The 13,198-nt window shown below is 38.9% G+C and overlaps 3 long non-coding RNA genes across 3 annotated transcripts; all 3 read left to right on the plus strand.

The window, feature by feature from the left end:
- The first annotated feature begins 1,569 nt into the window (after window positions 1–1,569).
- LOC140006232 (uncharacterized) lies at window positions 1,570–4,116 on the plus strand. The gene is made up of 2 exons (XR_011813867.1): window positions 1,570–1,757; window positions 3,915–4,116. It is a non-coding gene; the product is annotated as an uncharacterized lncRNA (long non-coding RNA).
- A 1,574-nt stretch (window positions 4,117–5,690) lies between these two features.
- On the plus strand, window positions 5,691–8,237 carry LOC140006233 (uncharacterized). Its single transcript, XR_011813868.1, has 2 exons — window positions 5,691–5,878; window positions 8,036–8,237. It is a non-coding gene; the product is annotated as an uncharacterized lncRNA (long non-coding RNA).
- Window positions 8,238–9,811: 1,574 nt separating this feature from the next.
- LOC140006234 (uncharacterized) lies at window positions 9,812–12,358 on the plus strand. The gene is made up of 2 exons (XR_011813869.1): window positions 9,812–9,999; window positions 12,157–12,358. It is a non-coding gene; the product is annotated as an uncharacterized lncRNA (long non-coding RNA).
- The last annotated feature ends 840 nt before the right edge of the window (window positions 12,359–13,198 follow it).

A 13,198-nucleotide genomic window follows, 5' to 3' on the forward strand; every position in this document is an offset into this window, starting at 1 on the left:
GGTTCATGGATGTGTGTACGTGACTCGATTGAGATAGTGAGTGAGTCCTGGCGAGAGCTGGGCAGGCGGTCTGCCGAACCCTTTGGTACGCCTTAGGGAAAGGTGGGGTCGTCACAGATGGTATCAGAGCTCCTATCGAGCTCGTGCCGGGAGAAGGTTCTTGGACTGTGGGGATTGACTTGTTAAGTGTGGAACAATTGTCTATTGTTGGGGACCTTAGATATGTATGCTGGGTAGGAATCTCTAATATGGGTAATTTACTCTTGGGACCGGCCGGCTCGAGTTGTGAATTACCTTATTGTGGATTCTTGTACCTGAACACCCAGGAGTGTTTTCATGGACGAATCGAGTAATAGTTTGGCTAGGGTTCCTATAGAGGATGATTAGGTTGTAGTATATGTCGAGAAAGTCTCGCCAAAGACCGATTTCTTTCTTCTTCCCTTGGTTATGCTTCCTTGATGTCATTTTAAGATATTGCCCCGATTATGTTCTACCCTCCCGTCCGTCTCATTCGATTTTTCAACCAACCGGTATATGGTTAGATTATTACTTGTGTTTAGTTACTTACCCTGATCTGTTGATCTGCCTGACAGGCTATCACTTGAGTTCCAGTGAATCTGTGAGATGGCACACTTGGATCCTACTATTTAACTCAGTTTTGGCTATAGTGAGACCTGAGAGTCGGAAACGAATATATAAGGAAAATACCCTATGTTATTCGAAGTGCATGTATGAATTTCGAGAACGAAATTCTTTTAAGGAGGGGAGATTGTAACATCCAGAATATTAGGAGGTTGTTTGTGAAGAAAATATTAAAGTGTATTTCTTTGGGTTGATTTAAAACCTTATTTTGGTTTAAAAGACTAGAAACCCTAATATTGTAGCCAAAAACCCTAGTTTACTTGTGACTAACCGGTTTTCCTAAATCTCTCATATTTTAATTGAAACCCTAATTTTAATTACTGGAATTGGAAAATTCCTCACGTTTTCTTAAAAATTTCTTTTTATTTGAAGATTATCATTTATTAAAGCCCTACTATCCAATTATCCCATGATAAGTGTAAATAAACCTAGAAAATAAGGTTTTACGCTTTGGTTTCAAGTTTGGAGTAAAATTAGGGTTTTTGCGATTTTTCGCCGGATGAATTTTCGGTACAGAGTAAGGATTAAATTTGGAGATTAAAAGTGACTTTTAAGTGAAAAATAATATGTGAGTAGTAGCAGTAAAATAAGGTTAGTGAATGGGAAGTAAAAACCCTAGTACGTGAGTTTTTAAGAAAAACGGCGCGAACCGGCGGGTCCCGCGCACTACCGTTTGAACGCACCACTGGACCACCACTTTCTTGCACCACAAGCTTATTGATATTTGAGCCAAAATATCTTCTTATATTACAGCTAAGGGGACCGAAATTTGTGGCTTATAAGCAAGGGGAAGAAAGAGAAAAATTAGTGGCTAAGAATTGTCCAAGTGTTAGCCAAATTGTGGTCTTAATTAACTCTAACCTTCTTACTCCTTATAAGACAAAAATCAGCTTCATTTCTCTTCATTTTCTGCTGCTAAGAGCCGAGAGAGAGAGAGAGTAAGAACAAGAGAGGAAAAACAAAACTCTTCTCCATTTCTTCTTCAATCCACCAACAAAGTGAGAAATCAAACAAAAGAAACCGATTAATCTTGTCTTTGAGTGGTTAGTTAGTGTTTGGTGGTGAAAGTTTGGAAAAGGAAAGCTTGGGGCTGCTTTTAGAGACTTCTAACCAAGGTAAGAGAACTCATCTCTCTAAGTTTTGCTTTTGATTTTGTTAAATTAAGTTAGTAGTTTGATTATAGTGGTGGAATCATGGATGATTAGCATGATTTAGAGGTTTTCCCCAATTTATTTGATGAACTAGGGGTTCTGATTTTCTGCTCAATGTGATGTATGATGTGTAAATGTTGCAATTAAGGTTATATAAGGTTGTTTAGTGGTGATTAGAACCAGAAATTTGAGGAAATTACACTTAGAGCTAAAAATTCCAGATTTCTGGAAAATTTCCCAAGCATTCTGTCCGAAATTGTACCTATATGTTAGAGGCCGAATTGGCCTTTGGTCAAAGAAGGAAAGTTGTAGAGAATGGCATTTTATAGGTGCCTGTAAAATTTCAGCTCAATCGGAGCAACGGAGGTCGTGAAAAGTCCAAAATACCCTTGCTGTTTTAAGAATTTCCCAGCAGTCCGTTTCTTCAGTTCAGTCCAGTTTATCACGATTTTTGATCAGGATCCATTCTGATTTAGCTCTGGGCCAAAACATAAAAGTTGTAGTGTTCTGAAGTAGCTTTAAAATGCCTCAAAGAAAACCTGATTCGGACTTGTGTACACTGAGTTAGGTCCGCTACAGCATAATGCGTTTAAACAGCCGATGAATTGGTTTCTGGTTTAGTAGTCTGAGATTTTTACTAAGTTACATTAGGAAATGGACTAAGTGACCTTCATAAATGTTGTAGCTTTGTGTCTTAGCTTCGAAATGGCACAGGTTTCGTATTAATCCGATAAGTGTAGCCTTGGATAAGTTATTTCCGCTTGTATACGTCAAATCTGTCTTGTGCCACATTGAATTTCTGCACTTGTACTTGATGCGGTTCTTGTTGTTATGATATTGTGAGCCTATGGAACGGCTCTTGACATAAATTGCTGATATGTATGTTGTTGGGCTGTTGTTGAAGAAAAATAATGAAGCCTAAATGGCTGGAAAATTAGGTAAACACAAAGGGCATGCTGCCCAAATTTACGCTCGAGGACTATATAAATACACTTGCGACTTGGGTCGAGTTGATATGAATAGTACTTGAACCATCTAGGGTACTTGAGTCTTCTTGTTCGAGGTATATAAGTAAGGACTTGGCCGAACTTGTACCCTTGAGAAATGAAATAATGATTGCTCAAAGTACGTTTTCCCTTGTACTTTCGACTCGCATGACCATTTCAAGTATAAATGTTACAAAGTTTTATCATTTAAAAAGTGAGCGAGTATCTCACGAGTATTCTCCAAGTGAATTTCAATTTCTTGATTCTTATTGAACGAAACGTCTAAGTTTCGAACTCTAGTCATGTTTCAAAGTTCTCAAATTGAGTTTTATCGCAGATTTGGACTCCGAACTCGGAGTATAACCTGAAAGTGACCAGTAGCACTATATCTTTTGGGTGAGTGCTTTCAAATACCGAATTGAACTTGATACTTGAACTTGATACGTGACCAATCTGATTACATGTTATATACGTGAATTGTAAGGGCAAGAGTGTACTTTATCGCACTTGCCCTTACGTGATATACTTGTTTATTGTTGCAATTGACTTGATATACTTGTTTATGATGCGCGCACTTCCTGGAATTCCAGAAACCCTGTGGCGAGTTACTCTAGTCGAGCCGGCAAGGGCTTGGTCGATTGGGTAACGAACCCTGGGTCTCTTGTATCGTCGAGTGGAGTGATATCTCCTCGACTAATCGGTATACTCGAGTATTACCACCCGTGTTCTTGAGGATTTTGGGCCCAGCTGGGGGTTGAACGGTGGACGGAGAGTCGTTTAAGTGGTGTTCTACTGGATTGGTTACTTACTTGAAAGTTGACGGAGTGTCAACTACTACGGGATCAAGCTTCTGGTAATGCAATGGGAATTTGACCCCTGAGAGTCATCCGTATCCTTATACTTTGGAATGATTATTGTTTATTGGATTATTGTTTCTTTTGAAAAATTTTCTACATGCGCTCATTTTAAGATTGCTACTTGACGTGCTACTGTTCACATTTATGAACACTTTATGAACACTTTATGCTCGTTACTTTGCTATATCGAAAACTCGTACTTATAAATAATGGTCAATTTGCTATTTGGAACCTCACTGGGCTCTTAGCTCATTCCACTCCATTTGTTTTCCTTTCAGGGGTACGAGTGATGCGTGAGACTTGTAAAAGACTAGCGTAGCCTTTTGTTTGACTTTTGACTTTTTGGTCTTGTACTCGCGCTATTCCTCGAATGAAACATGTTGTACTTGGATTGTATACGTTCTGAACTAGTTTGGTGTATTGAGACTTTGTACTTCGATTTCTATTAATGTAAATTATAAGCTTGAATTGGGAATGTTATTTATGGTTCATGGATGTGTGTACGTGACTCGATTGAGATAGTGAGTGAGTCCTGGCGAGAGCTGGGCAGGCGGTCTGCCGAACCCTTTGGTACGCCTTAGGGAAAGGTGGGGTCGTCACAGATGGTATCAGAGCTCCTATCGAGCTCGTGCCGGGAGAAGGTTCTTGGACTGTGGGGATTGACTTGTTAAGTGTGGAACAATTGTCTATTGTTGGGGACCTTAGATATGTATGCTGGGTAGGAATCTCTAATATGGGTAATTTACTCTTGGGACCGGCCGGCTCGAGTTGTGAATTACCTTATTGTGGATTCTTGTACCTGAACACCCAGGAGTGTTTTCATGGACGAATCGAGTAATAGTTTGGCTAGGGTTCCTATAGAGGATGATTAGGTTGTAGTATATGTCGAGAAAGTCTCGCCAAAGACCGATTTCTTTCTTCTTCCCTTGGTTATGCTTCCTTGATGTCATTTTAAGATATTGCCCCGATTATGTTCTACCCTCCCGTCCGTCTCATTCGATTTTTCAACCAACCGGTATATGGTTAGATTATTACTTGTGTTTAGTTACTTACCCTGATCTGTTGATCTGCCTGACAGGCTATCACTTGAGTTCCAGTGAATCTGTGAGATGGCACACTTGGATCCTACTATTTAACTCAGTTTTGGCTATAGTGAGACCTGAGAGTCGGAAACGAATATATAAGGAAAATACCCTATGTTATTCGAAGTGCATGTATGAATTTCGAGAACGAAATTCTTTTAAGGAGGGGAGATTGTAACATCCAGAATATTAGGAGGTTGTTTGTGAAGAAAATATTAAAGTGTATTTCTTTGGGTTGATTTAAAACCTTATTTTGGTTTAAAAGACTAGAAACCCTAATATTGTAGCCAAAAACCCTAGTTTACTTGTGACTAACCGGTTTTCCTAAATCTCTCATATTTTAATTGAAACCCTAATTTTAATTACTGGAATTGGAAAATTCCTCACGTTTTCTTAAAAATTTCTTTTTATTTGAAGATTATCATTTATTAAAGCCCTACTATCCAATTATCCCATGATAAGTGTAAATAAACCTAGAAAATAAGGTTTTACGCTTTGGTTTCAAGTTTGGAGTAAAATTAGGGTTTTTGCGATTTTTCGCCGGATGAATTTTCGGTACAGAGTAAGGATTAAATTTGGAGATTAAAAGTGACTTTTAAGTGAAAAATAATATGTGAGTAGTAGCAGTAAAATAAGGTTAGTGAATGGGAAGTAAAAACCCTAGTACGTGAGTTTTTAAGAAAAACGGCGCGAACCGGCGGGTCCCGCGCACTACCGTTTGAACGCACCACTGGACCACCACTTTCTTGCACCACAAGCTTATTGATATTTGAGCCAAAATATCTTCTTATATTACAGCTAAGGGGACCGAAATTTGTGGCTTATAAGCAAGGGGAAGAAAGAGAAAAATTAGTGGCTAAGAATTGTCCAAGTGTTAGCCAAATTGTGGTCTTAATTAACTCTAACCTTCTTACTCCTTATAAGACAAAAATCAGCTTCATTTCTCTTCATTTTCTGCTGCTAAGAGCCGAGAGAGAGAGAGAGTAAGAACAAGAGAGGAAAAACAAAACTCTTCTCCATTTCTTCTTCAATCCACCAACAAAGTGAGAAATCAAACAAAAGAAACCGATTAATCTTGTCTTTGAGTGGTTAGTTAGTGTTTGGTGGTGAAAGTTTGGAAAAGGAAAGCTTGGGGCTGCTTTTAGAGACTTCTAACCAAGGTAAGAGAACTCATCTCTCTAAGTTTTGCTTTTGATTTTGTTAAATTAAGTTAGTAGTTTGATTATAGTGGTGGAATCATGGATGATTAGCATGATTTAGAGGTTTTCCCCAATTTATTTGATGAACTAGGGGTTCTGATTTTCTGCTCAATGTGATGTATGATGTGTAAATGTTGCAATTAAGGTTATATAAGGTTGTTTAGTGGTGATTAGAACCAGAAATTTGAGGAAATTACACTTAGAGCTAAAAATTCCAGATTTCTGGAAAATTTCCCAAGCATTCTGTCCGAAATTGTACCTATATGTTAGAGGCCGAATTGGCCTTTGGTCAAAGAAGGAAAGTTGTATAGAATGGCATTTTATAGGTGCCTGTAAAATTTCAGCTCAATCGGAGCAACGGAGGTCGTGAAAAGTCCAAAATACCCTTGCTGTTTTAAGAATTTCCCAGCAGTCCGTTTCTTCAGTTCAGTCCAGTTTATCACGATTTTTGATCAGGATCCATTCTGATTTAGCTCTGGGCCAAAACATAAAAGTTGTAGTGTTCTGAAGTAGCTTTAAAATGCCTCAAAGAAAACCTGATTCGGACTTGTGTACACTGAGTTAGGTCCGCTACAGCATAATGCGTTTAAACAGCCGATGAATTGGTTTCTGGTTTAGTAGTCTGAGATTTTTACTAAGTTACATTAGGAAATGGACTAAGTGACCTTCATAAATGTTGTAGCTTTGTGTCTTAGCTTCGAAATGGCACAGGTTTCGTATTAATCCGATAAGTGTAGCCTTGGATAAGTTATTTCCGCTTGTATACGTCAAATCTGTCTTGTGCCACATTGAATTTCTGCACTTGTACTTGATGCGGTTCTTGTTGTTATGATATTGTGAGCCTATGGAACGGCTCTTGACATAAATTGCTGATATGTATGTTGTTGGGCTGTTGTTGAAGAAAAATAATGAAGCCTAAATGGCTGGAAAATTAGGTAAACACAAAGGGCATGCTGCCCAAATTTACGCTCGAGGACTATATAAATACACTTGCGACTTGGGTCGAGTTGATATGAATAGTACTTGAACCATCTAGGGTACTTGAGTCTTCTTGTTCGAGGTATATAAGTAAGGACTTGGCCGAACTTGTACCCTTGAGAAATGAAATAATGATTGCTCAAAGTACGTTTTCCCTTGTACTTTCGACTCGCATGACCATTTCAAGTATAAATGTTACAAAGTTTTATCATTTAAAAAGTGAGCGAGTATCTCACGAGTATTCTCCAAGTGAATTTCAATTTCTTGATTCTTATTGAACGAAACGTCTAAGTTTCGAACTCTAGTCATGTTTCAAAGTTCTCAAATTGAGTTTTATCGCAGATTTGGACTCCGAACTCGGAGTATAACCTGAAAGTGACCAGTAGCACTATATCTTTTGGGTGAGTGCTTTCAAATACCGAATTGAACTTGATACTTGAACTTGATACGTGACCAATCTGATTACATGTTATATACGTGAATTGTAAGGGCAAGAGTGTACTTTATCGCACTTGCCCTTACGTGATATACTTGTTTATTGTTGCAATTGACTTGATATACTTGTTTATGATGCGCGCACTTCCTGGAATTCCAGAAACCCTGTGGCGAGTTACTCTAGTCGAGCCGGCAAGGGCTTGGTCGATTGGGTAACGAACCCTGGGTCTCTTGTATCGTCGAGTGGAGTGATATCTCCTCGACTAATCGGTATACTCGAGTATTACCACCCGTGTTCTTGAGGATTTTGGGCCCAGCTGGGGGTTGAACGGTGGACGGAGAGTCGTTTAAGTGGTGTTCTACTGGATTGGTTACTTACTTGAAAGTTGACGGAGTGTCAACTACTACGGGATCAAGCTTCTGGTAATGCAATGGGAATTTGACCCCTGAGAGTCATCCGTATCCTTATACTTTGGAATGATTATTGTTTATTGGATTATTGTTTCTTTTGAAAAATTTTCTACATGCGCTCATTTTAAGATTGCTACTTGACGTGCTACTGTTCACATTTATGAACACTTTATGAACACTTTATGCTCGTTACTTTGCTATATCGAAAACTCGTACTTATAAATAATGGTCAATTTGCTATTTGGAACCTCACTGGGCTCTTAGCTCATTCCACTCCATTTGTTTTCCTTTCAGGGGTACGAGTGATGCGTGAGACTTGTAAAAGACTAGCGTAGCCTTTTGTTTGACTTTTGACTTTTTGGTCTTGTACTCGCGCTATTCCTCGAATGAAACATGTTGTACTTGGATTGTATACGTTCTGAACTAGTTTGGTGTATTGAGACTTTGTACTTCGATTTCTATTAATGTAAATTATAAGCTTGAATTGGGAATGTTATTTATGGTTCATGGATGTGTGTACGTGACTCGATTGAGATAGTGAGTGAGTCCTGGCGAGAGCTGGGCAGGCGGTCTGCCGAACCCTTTGGTACGCCTTAGGGAAAGGTGGGGTCGTCACAGATGGTATCAGAGCTCCTATCGAGCTCGTGCCGGGAGAAGGTTCTTGGACTGTGGGGATTGACTTGTTAAGTGTGGAACAATTGTCTATTGTTGGGGACCTTAGATATGTATGCTGGGTAGGAATCTCTAATATGGGTAATTTACTCTTGGGACCGGCCGGCTCGAGTTGTGAATTACCTTATTGTGGATTCTTGTACCTGAACACCCAGGAGTGTTTTCATGGACGAATCGAGTAATAGTTTGGCTAGGGTTCCTATAGAGGATGATTAGGTTGTAGTATATGTCGAGAAAGTCTCGCCAAAGACCGATTTCTTTCTTCTTCCCTTGGTTATGCTTCCTTGATGTCATTTTAAGATATTGCCCCGATTATGTTCTACCCTCCCGTCCGTCTCATTCGATTTTTCAACCAACCGGTATATGGTTAGATTATTACTTGTGTTTAGTTACTTACCCTGATCTGTTGATCTGCCTGACAGGCTATCACTTGAGTTCCAGTGAATCTGTGAGATGGCACACTTGGATCCTACTATTTAACTCAGTTTTGGCTATAGTGAGACCTGAGAGTCGGAAACGAATATATAAGGAAAATACCCTATGTTATTCGAAGTGCATGTATGAATTTCGAGAACGAAATTCTTTTAAGGAGGGGAGATTGTAACATCCAGAATATTAGGAGGTTGTTTGTGAAGAAAATATTAAAGTGTATTTCTTTGGGTTGATTTAAAACCTTATTTTGGTTTAAAAGACTAGAAACCCTAATATTGTAGCCAAAAACCCTAGTTTACTTGTGACTAACCGGTTTTCCTAAATCTCTCATATTTTAATTGAAACCCTAATTTTAATTACTGGAATTGGAAAATTCCTCACGTTTTCTTAAAAATTTCTTTTTATTTGAAGATTATCATTTATTAAAGCCCTACTATCCAATTATCCCATGATAAGTGTAAATAAACCTAGAAAATAAGGTTTTACGCTTTGGTTTCAAGTTTGGAGTAAAATTAGGGTTTTTGCGATTTTTCGCCGGATGAATTTTCGGTACAGAGTAAGGATTAAATTTGGAGATTAAAAGTGACTTTTAAGTGAAAAATAATATGTGAGTAGTAGCAGTAAAATAAGGTTAGTGAATGGGAAGTAAAAACCCTAGTACGTGAGTTTTTAAGAAAAACGGCGCGAACCGGCGGGTCCCGCGCACTACCGTTTGAACGCACCACTGGACCACCACTTTCTTGCACCACAAGCTTATTGATATTTGAGCCAAAATATCTTCTTATATTACAGCTAAGGGGACCGAAATTTGTGGCTTATAAGCAAGGGGAAGAAAGAGAAAAATTAGTGGCTAAGAATTGTCCAAGTGTTAGCCAAATTGTGGTCTTAATTAACTCTAACCTTCTTACTCCTTATAAGACAAAAATCAGCTTCATTTCTCTTCATTTTCTGCTGCTAAGAGCCGAGAGAGAGAGAGAGTAAGAACAAGAGAGGAAAAACAAAACTCTTCTCCATTTCTTCTTCAATCCACCAACAAAGTGAGAAATCAAACAAAAGAAACCGATTAATCTTGTCTTTGAGTGGTTAGTTAGTGTTTGGTGGTGAAAGTTTGGAAAAGGAAAGCTTGGGGCTGCTTTTAGAGACTTCTAACCAAGGTAAGAGAACTCATCTCTCTAAGTTTTGCTTTTGATTTTGTTAAATTAAGTTAGTAGTTTGATTATAGTGGTGGAATCATGGATGATTAGCATGATTTAGAGGTTTTCCCCAATTTATTTGATGAACTAGGGGTTCTGATTTTCTGCTCAATGTGATGTATGATGTGTAAATGTTGCAATTAAGGTTATATAAGGTTGTTTAGTGGTGATTAGAACCAGAAATTTGAGGAAATTACACTTAGAGCTAAAAATTCCAGATTTCTGGAAAATTTCCCAAGCATTCTGTCCGAAATTGTACCTATATGTTAGAGGCCGAATTGGCCTTTGGTCAAAGAAGGAAAGTTGTATAGAATGGCATTTTATAGGTGCCTGTAAAATTTCAGCTCAATCGGAGCAACGGAGGTCGTGAAAAGTCCAAAATACCCTTGCTGTTTTAAGAATTTCCCAGCAGTCCGTTTCTTCAGTTCAGTCCAGTTTATCACGATTTTTGATCAGGATCCATTCTGATTTAGCTCTGGGCCAAAACATAAAAGTTGTAGTGTTCTGAAGTAGCTTTAAAATGCCTCAAAGAAAACCTGATTCGGACTTGTGTACACTGAGTTAGGTCCGCTACAGCATAATGCGTTTAAACAGCCGATGAATTGGTTTCTGGTTTAGTAGTCTGAGATTTTTACTAAGTTACATTAGGAAATGGACTAAGTGACCTTCATAAATGTTGTAGCTTTGTGTCTTAGCTTCGAAATGGCACAGGTTTCGTATTAATCCGATAAGTGTAGCCTTGGATAAGTTATTTCCGCTTGTATACGTCAAATCTGTCTTGTGCCACATTGAATTTCTGCACTTGTACTTGATGCGGTTCTTGTTGTTATGATATTGTGAGCCTATGGAACGGCTCTTGACATAAATTGCTGATATGTATGTTGTTGGGCTGTTGTTGAAGAAAAATAATGAAGCCTAAATGGCTGGAAAATTAGGTAAACACAAAGGGCATGCTGCCCAAATTTACGCTCGAGGACTATATAAATACACTTGCGACTTGGGTCGAGTTGATATGAATAGTACTTGAACCATCTAGGGTACTTGAGTCTTCTTGTTCGAGGTATATAAGTAAGGACTTGGCCGAACTTGTACCCTTGAGAAATGAAATAATGATTGCTCAAAGTACGTTTTCCCTTGTACTTTCGACTCGCATGACCATTTCAAGTATAAATGTTACAAAGTTTTATCATTTAAAAAGTGAGCGAGTATCTCACGAGTATTCTCCAAGTGAATTTCAATTTCTTGATTCTTATTGAACGAAACGTCTAAGTTTCGAACTCTAGTCATGTTTCAAAGTTCTCAAATTGAGTTTTATCGCAGATTTGGACTCCGAACTCGGAGTATAACCTGAAAGTGACCAGTAGCACTATATCTTTTGGGTGAGTGCTTTCAAATACCGAATTGAACTTGATACTTGAACTTGATACGTGACCAATCTGATTACATGTTATATACGTGAATTGTAAGGGCAAGAGTGTACTTTATCGCACTTGCCCTTACGTGATATACTTGTTTATTGTTGCAATTGACTTGATATACTTGTTTATGATGCGCGCACTTCCTGGAATTCCAGAAACCCTGTGGCGAGTTACTCTAGTCGAGCCGGCAAGGGCTTGGTCGATTGGGTAACGAACCCTGGGTCTCTTGTATCGTCGAGTGGAGTGATATCTCCTCGACTAATCGGTATACTCGAGTATTACCACCCGTGTTCTTGAGGATTTTGGGCCCAGCTGGGGGTTGAACGGTGGACGGAGAGTCGTTTAAGTGGTGTTCTACTGGATTGGTTACTTACTTGAAAGTTGACGGAGTGTCAACTACTACGGGATCAAGCTTCTGGTAATGCAATGGGAATTTGACCCCTGAGAGTCATCCGTATCCTTATACTTTGGAATGATTATTGTTTATTGGATTATTGTTTCTTTTGAAAAATTTTCTACATGCGCTCATTTTAAGATTGCTACTTGACGTGCTACTGTTCACATTTATGAACACTTTATGAACACTTTATGCTCGTTACTTTGCTATATCGAAAACTCGTACTTATAAATAATGGTCAATTTGCTATTTGGAACCTCACTGGGCTCTTAGCTCATTCCACTCCATTTGTTTTCCTTTCAGGGGTACGAGTGATGCGTGAGACTTGTAAAAGACTAGCGTAGCCTTTTGTTTGACTTTTGACTTTTTGGTCTTGTACTCGCGCTATTCCTCGAATGAAACATGTTGTACTTGGATTGTATACGTTCTGAACTAGTTTGGTGTATTGAGACTTTGTACTTCGATTTCTATTAATGTAAATTATAAGCTTGAATTGGGAATGTTATTTATGGTTCATGGATGTGTGTACGTGACTCGATTGAGATAGTGAGTGAGTCCTGGCGAGAGCTGGGCAGGCGGTCTGCCGAACCCTTTGGTACGCCTTAGGGAAAGGTGGGGTCGTCACAGATGGTATCAGAGCTCCTATCGAGCTCGTGCCGGGAGAAGGTTCTTGGACTGTGGGGATTGACTTGTTAAGTGTGGAACAATTGTCTATTGTTGGGGACCTTAGATATGTATGCTGGGTAGGAATCTCTAATATGGGTAATTTACTCTTGGGACCGGCCGGCTCGAGTTGTGAATTACCTTATTGTGGATTCTTGTACCTGAACACCCAGGAGTGTTTTCATGGACGAATCGAGTAATAGTTTGGCTAGGGTTCCTATAGAGGATGATTAGGTTGTAGTATATGTCGAGAAAGTCTCGCCAAAGACCGATTTCTTTCTTCTTCCCTTGGTTATGCTTCCTTGATGTCATTTTAAGATATTGCCCCGATTATGTTCTACCCTCCCGTCCGTCTCATTCGATTTTTCAACCAACCGGTATATGGTTAGATTATTACTTGTGTTTAGTTACTTACCCTGATCTGTTGATCTGCCTGACAGGCTATCACTTGAGTTCCAGTGAATCTGTGAGATGGCACACTTGGATCCTACTATTTAACTCAGTTTTGGCTATAGTGAGACCTGAGAGTCGGAAACGAATATATAAGGAAAATACCCTATGTTATTCGAAGTGCATGTATGAATTTCGAGAACGAAATTCTTTTAAGGAGGGGAGATTGTAACATCCAGAATATTAGGAGGTTGTTTGTGAAGAAAATATTAAAGTGTATTTCTTTGGGTTG

Source organism: Coffea arabica, chromosome 5e (genome assembly GCF_036785885.1).
Source record: "Coffea arabica cultivar ET-39 chromosome 5e, Coffea Arabica ET-39 HiFi, whole genome shotgun sequence".
Taxonomy (NCBI): Eukaryota; Viridiplantae; Streptophyta; class Magnoliopsida; order Gentianales; family Rubiaceae; genus Coffea; species Coffea arabica.